We start from the raw sequence: 5537 nt of genomic DNA on the forward strand, positions 1-5537 counted from the left end.
ATCTCCCATTATTCCACTTAAGTGAATGACTCAGGAGTCTCAAATGAGAAAAGAAAAAAAAAATCCTCTCTTTCATTTACTATTTTCACACCATGCATCATTTTATATAATACATCTCTAACAAGGCCCTTACAGTACTTGTATTTTCCCTAAACTGAACAGTTCCATATTGCCATCATGGGTCAGTTGCTCCAGTCCCTTGCCCTGTTCTGTGTAATACCAGTTCTATGGTATTCCTTATGTGGTAACCAGTGTTCCACATGTTGATTTGCACTATTGATTTCAATAAGGCGGTGGGGGGAGGAACAAGAGCATATTATAGCAGATTGTAGGGCATAGATGGTCAAAAGGTGGCCCTCAAAATGTTGCTGGATTGCAGTATGCTGTTCCTACCCTTATTATTGTATATGCTGGTCAACGCTGATAAGAGTTGCAGTCAAACTATTTCAAATGCTGTACTTTACCCATCTTAGTTTTACATCCATCTATGTCCTCACTTAATAAGGTGTTATATATTCCTCTCTTTGCTTGCTCCATTAGTGTTCTGCTCTAAACCAGTGGTTCCCAATCTTGTGTAACCCAGGTGTTCTTGGACTGCAACTCTCAGAAATCCTGGCCAGCACAGGTAGTAGTGAAGGCTTCTGGGAGTTGCAGTTCAGGAACACCTGGGTTAACCAAAGGTGGGAACCACTGATCAAAACAATTAAATTCAGCTGTAGTACAATAATCATTTTAACAATATAAAATAGAACATGATAAATTTATTACTTAGTCCATTAAATGAGAAGATGTAAAAATACAGCCGTTGGTCAGTAAAATCTGTATTGATCTCCTTGCCAGTCTTGCGTCTTGAAAACAGTTCCAGGCCCCCTGTTAGCTAGCACAGGGGTTTTCAATGGTTGGTCCTCCAGATATTTCACAGTTCAACTTCCAGAATCCTTCTCCATTGGCTATGTTGGCCGGGACTTCTGGGAAATGAATTCCAAAATGTCTGGAATGACAAAGGTTGGTAACTACAGTACTCTCCTGGTTTACGGTGCCTCTACTGAGGGATGACTCTTCCTCGGTTAGTGGGAGATTGTGCTCTGTACATCAGTGTGTGTTGCTCCTTCTCATGCATGCTAGTGTGTGTTGGGGGAAGGGATATGGCTCTTAGAGATGTTGGTAGTTGGCAAGGCTAACTCAAATGTTCTCTGAATGGGTGAGACAGTTGCTTGAATTCCTTTCATGAGAAAGTGAGCGATCAATCGTATCTGCTGATATAGACGCTCATCCATGGCACAATATATTTGTTAGCCTTTGAGGCATTGTTGTTGGACTCTGACTTCCATCAGCCTTAGCTAGTGCTACTGTTGGAGATGCATGTTTGGACTTCCAGCCCAGCAGCATTCAGTGGGACACATTTAATGCAACCCTGCTTTAACATCCACACACTGTTCACCATATATAAAACAACACAGATAGACTAGGTCACCTCTCAGCCTCTGCTTTTCAGTAAGAACAGAAGATGTGCGCTGTAGGTTCAGGCCCAAGGCATACCTAGTGCAGCATTCTGTTTCACACAGTGACTGACCAAATACAGTAAATGTATCTGGGAAGCTCACCAGGTAGACATGAAAGCAGCTCCCCTCTTCTGCTCTTGCCTCTCAACAATTAGTATTCAGGAGCAAACTGCTTCATGACAAGTAGCCAAGTGTATGGTCAATAAATTAAATACACATCAAGATGTTTGATTCCCCACTGTGCCTCCTTGACAGGGGCTGGACTTGATAATCCATAGGATCCCTTCCAACTCTGCAGTTCTAAGATGACAGTGATTAAGGTTAAGCCACCCAGAGATATGCAGCTGCTTGGATAGGATGCAGTAAATGCCTAATGGAGGGTTGTATCATCATAAGGTGTAGAATGACCCTGACACTGTCTTGCTGTTCAGTCATTATTGTATACTGTAATATTTTGCACATTGCAGTTGAGCATGACTGCTACAATTTTGTACTTAAGCTGGATTTGCACCAGCCATAAAGTAAGACTGCTTACTTTGTCCTTCTTTTTCCATTCCCCACTCTCACTTTCCACCTTAACTGAGGGGTGGAACCAGATCCATGAAATTTAAAAAAAAATGGATAATCATGATTTCATATGATTTTCTCAAACCAGTATCAGCTCATATATCCCATCTGCGCCCCACAAACTAAACTGTAGAAATCAGATACCTCACTGCATGGCTTTGCAACGGGGGAAAAACCCATGGACCCACATGATTTTCACCTGGGATCCAAACCCTTGCCAAAACATAGATCCCCTCTATGTCCACAGACCAAACCGCAGAAATCACAGATCCTTCACAGTGCGGCTTTGTAGTGGGACAAATACATGGACCCAAGGTACCTTCATAGATTCACAGGATTTTCACATGGGATCTTCCCCAAAGCACCATCATATAATAAATTCCATCTGTGGTCACAGACTAGACTATAGAAACCATACTCCTTCAGTGCATGGATTCCAAGTGACAGACACATGGATCAGAGCTGCTGATCCTCATGGTTCCATATGGTGTTCACACAGGACAAAACGTAGATCCCATCTGTGCCCACAGACTAATCCACAGAAAGCACAGACGTTTTGGTGCATGGTTTTGCACTAGGGCAAAAACATGTATCCATGCCCTGGCACCATTGCACTACCAAAAAGAAGCTGTGATTTCTGTGGTTTAGTCTGTGGGCGCAGAAGGGATCTATGAATTGTCGGTGGTTTGGGGAGGATCCCATTTGAAAATCATATGAAATCACGAGGATAAGTTCTTGAGTTCATGGATCCGCCTTTTCCTTTCTCCCCTAATGTGTGTCCAGGCGCAGTCGTTGGGGATCCGCTGCGTTTCCTCGGGAGCACAGTTGTTTTCCAGGACACCGCGGCTCATCTGAAGCATAGCCTCTTTTCTTCCCTTTTAGCAGAACGGTTTTTAAGCAGCACATCGGACTTGGAAAAGAAAAGAGAAGGCGGGAGGCGCAGGCTTTGCCCACCCGCTATTTCCCCCATCCCCCGAAAAGTGCAAGGGGGGGGAAAGGAAGCCTGCACTGTCTGCAACCCCCTGCGGGTTTTCTTTTGCCCCCTCGATGGTTACCCTGACTGTACCTCCGCGTCCCCCTCCCCCTCCACGTGATGGGCCCGACATGCGCAGCGCCAGGGGCTTGGAGAGTGACGTCACTTGCACAACCTCCCAGGCCAAAATAGTCCGCTCCTCCTGCTGCTCCAAAGTTGGCTGAAGGCCGGTAGTGAGAAGAGATCTCGAGCTACTTCAACAAAACTTTCTCTCCAGTCTTTCCTGCTCCCTCTTCCCCTTTCCTTCCCTCTCGCCTCCTGATGGTATTCACATAATAATTCTGCACTGAAAGGGAATAGCCAAGAAGAGGAAAAACCCCATCCCCAAATTACGTCTTCCCCCTCTCCCCATTTCCTTTCTACCCCTTTCCCGTCTCTCTCTTCCTCCCCCCCTCCCGACCCCCCACTTTTTGGTTGTGAAAGGCAAAAATATACAGGGTGCTCCTAGATAGACCGGATGAATGGATGGCATCCTCTGTGCTGCCTAGGCAGTCCCTTTTCACAGCTTTCCCCTTTTTAAAAAAAGGGCTAGAGGATTTTATTCTGCTCTAGAATATATCTTTGGCGTGGCTTGCCAAGAGGGGGAAATCAGAGAGAGGAATACGGGAGCCCTCCAGTGCAATTTCTATTGTTTGAAACTCACTTTATAGCAAAGAAATTGAAGATGAGAACGGTAAGGAAAGACTTCGCAGACTCTTTGCCTTCTAATTTTCTTGTTTCCCGCATTATATTGCGTTCAGATGTGGAGTGCGGGTGGTTTCTAATGCCCCGGGGGGGGGGGAAGAGGATCTGAATGATTTCGCAGAGAAACCTTTGGGTTTGGGGGATTATCTGGGGAAGGCAATGGGGCTGCGAGATTTTTGGTGCGGCAAAGCCGGTTGATTTGGTAATTGTTCTCCCGAGCAGTGAAGACTTCTATTTTTAGAAGTAGAGTCAAGCAATTGGCAGAATAATGCAAATTTTGGCGTGGTGTATTCGTTTCTTTAAATTAATAGACTTTGCTTCTAACCGTATAAACCCAGTACAGTATTTTGGTGGCGGCACACCAATGCCTGTATATATGGGGAGACAAGTGCAAATTTTTGTGTATGGACTCCAAGGGGTCGCATTGAATTTGATAGCCAAATCCCAGATGCTCGCCTAAAGGAGGGAGAGACATTAAGCTGTTAAGAGGCTAATGGGAGCGATGGAAGAGCGTAGCTTTGATTTGCTCGTCGACGCGGCGAGCTTTGCTAGACTCGTAAGCCGTGCGGAGCCTGTTGAATCGCTGGGTGTCTGTTCAAAGGGATTGTGGGGAAGGGGGGCAAAGGTGTGTGATCGGAGGAGCGGGGGGAGCCGCTGGATTCCTGCTCCCTCCTAGTGTGTGTCCAGTCGCTTGTCTTTGCTGATTTCTTTCATTGGTGTACAAGAGGGGAGAAAGAGAGTCCCGTCTCAGACTCCTGTTTTTATTTGGACTGCCTTTGCAACGCATTTGGGCCTCATGCCAAGTGTCTGGGTCACACGCGTTTTATCCAAATAGATTTAGCGCTGCTGTCTGGAAATGGGCTGCTGGATGTTAACTTTAGGATCAGCTCCACCAGAACAGCTAGACACTTCCCTCCGGTGCGGAGGGGGATGGGAGGCGGCGGCGGCGGGGAGGAGGAGGAGGGCTTTTGTTCTGTAGAGTTCCTTCCAAGGGGGTAGATGTAAAATGTCCTTTTGTACTCAGAGGGAGGGTGAGGGTGTGTGTGAAGGAAGATCGGGTTTAAAAAGTGTTGTTTTTTTTTAAAGAGTAGTCTGGACTTTCTGCAGTAAAAAATGACAGCTGACCCCCCCCCCCCTTGGAAAGTTAAAAGGGGAGGAGAAAGGCGGCGCAAAAGTTTATACAGATAGCTTCAGTTTTGCCCTCTTCCCCACCCCCTCCTTCACCACCCAGGTGGCAGCTGATCTGGGGAGTCGCGTCTTGAGAGAGAAGCAGACGGAGGACCGGAGAGCGCGGCCGCAGTGTCGCTATTCACGTTTGGGGTTTTTTGTTTGTTGGTTGGTTTGTTTTTAATAAGGCTGCAATCCTAGGCATATTTTACTTAGGAGTCTGTGGAGCTTGGTGTCTAAGAAAGGTGGGTCGGGCTGCCCAACCTTCCCTTACCTTGAAAGAAGTGTGGTGATGTGTCTGTGAAACACACCCACGGCAGCCCTACCACAGGCAGACCAAACAACCTGTATGGGGAAGGGAGGCCCTGGGGCGCCCCAATACCTGGTAGGGATCGGGGCCGAGTCCGTCTCATCCCCCTCCTCTCGGCCTGTGTGTTTCTTTCGGAAGTCTTCGAAGAGCGGCCCCTTCCCGCCGCCGCCTCCTCCCTCCCGCCCGTCTGCCCCGAGTGCTGGTGGCCGCCGCGGGCAGCTGCCTCGGGCCCAGCGCCTGCCTGGAGCAGGAGGCGGCTCTGGGATTCGCCTGT

The 5537-nt window shown here is 47.5% G+C and overlaps 1 protein-coding gene and 1 long non-coding RNA gene across 4 annotated transcripts in view; one reads left to right on the forward strand and one right to left on the reverse strand.

Moving 5' to 3' along the window:
- Nucleotides 1–743: 743 nt before the first annotated feature.
- On the reverse strand, nucleotides 744–5442 carry LOC140704974 (uncharacterized). The gene is made up of 2 exons (XR_012084521.2): nucleotides 5336–5442; nucleotides 744–991 (listed from the first exon to the last, which is right to left on the reverse strand). It is a non-coding gene; the product is annotated as an uncharacterized LOC140704974 (long non-coding RNA).
- ADAMTS6 (ADAM metallopeptidase with thrombospondin type 1 motif 6) overlaps nucleotides 3209–5537 on the forward strand; it is a 224010-nt gene continuing 221681 nt past the window's right edge. For all 3 annotated transcript variants that reach the window (XR_012084520.2, XM_078384552.1, XM_020783724.3), the window contains exon 1: nucleotides 3209–3775. The gene's annotated coding sequence lies outside the window, so the exon portion shown is untranslated. The remainder of the gene's footprint in view (nucleotides 3776–5537) is intronic.

The sequence above is a fragment of the Pogona vitticeps genome, chromosome 2, assembly GCF_051106095.1.
Source record: "Pogona vitticeps strain Pit_001003342236 chromosome 2, PviZW2.1, whole genome shotgun sequence".
NCBI classification, from domain to species: Eukaryota; Metazoa; Chordata; class Lepidosauria; order Squamata; family Agamidae; genus Pogona; species Pogona vitticeps.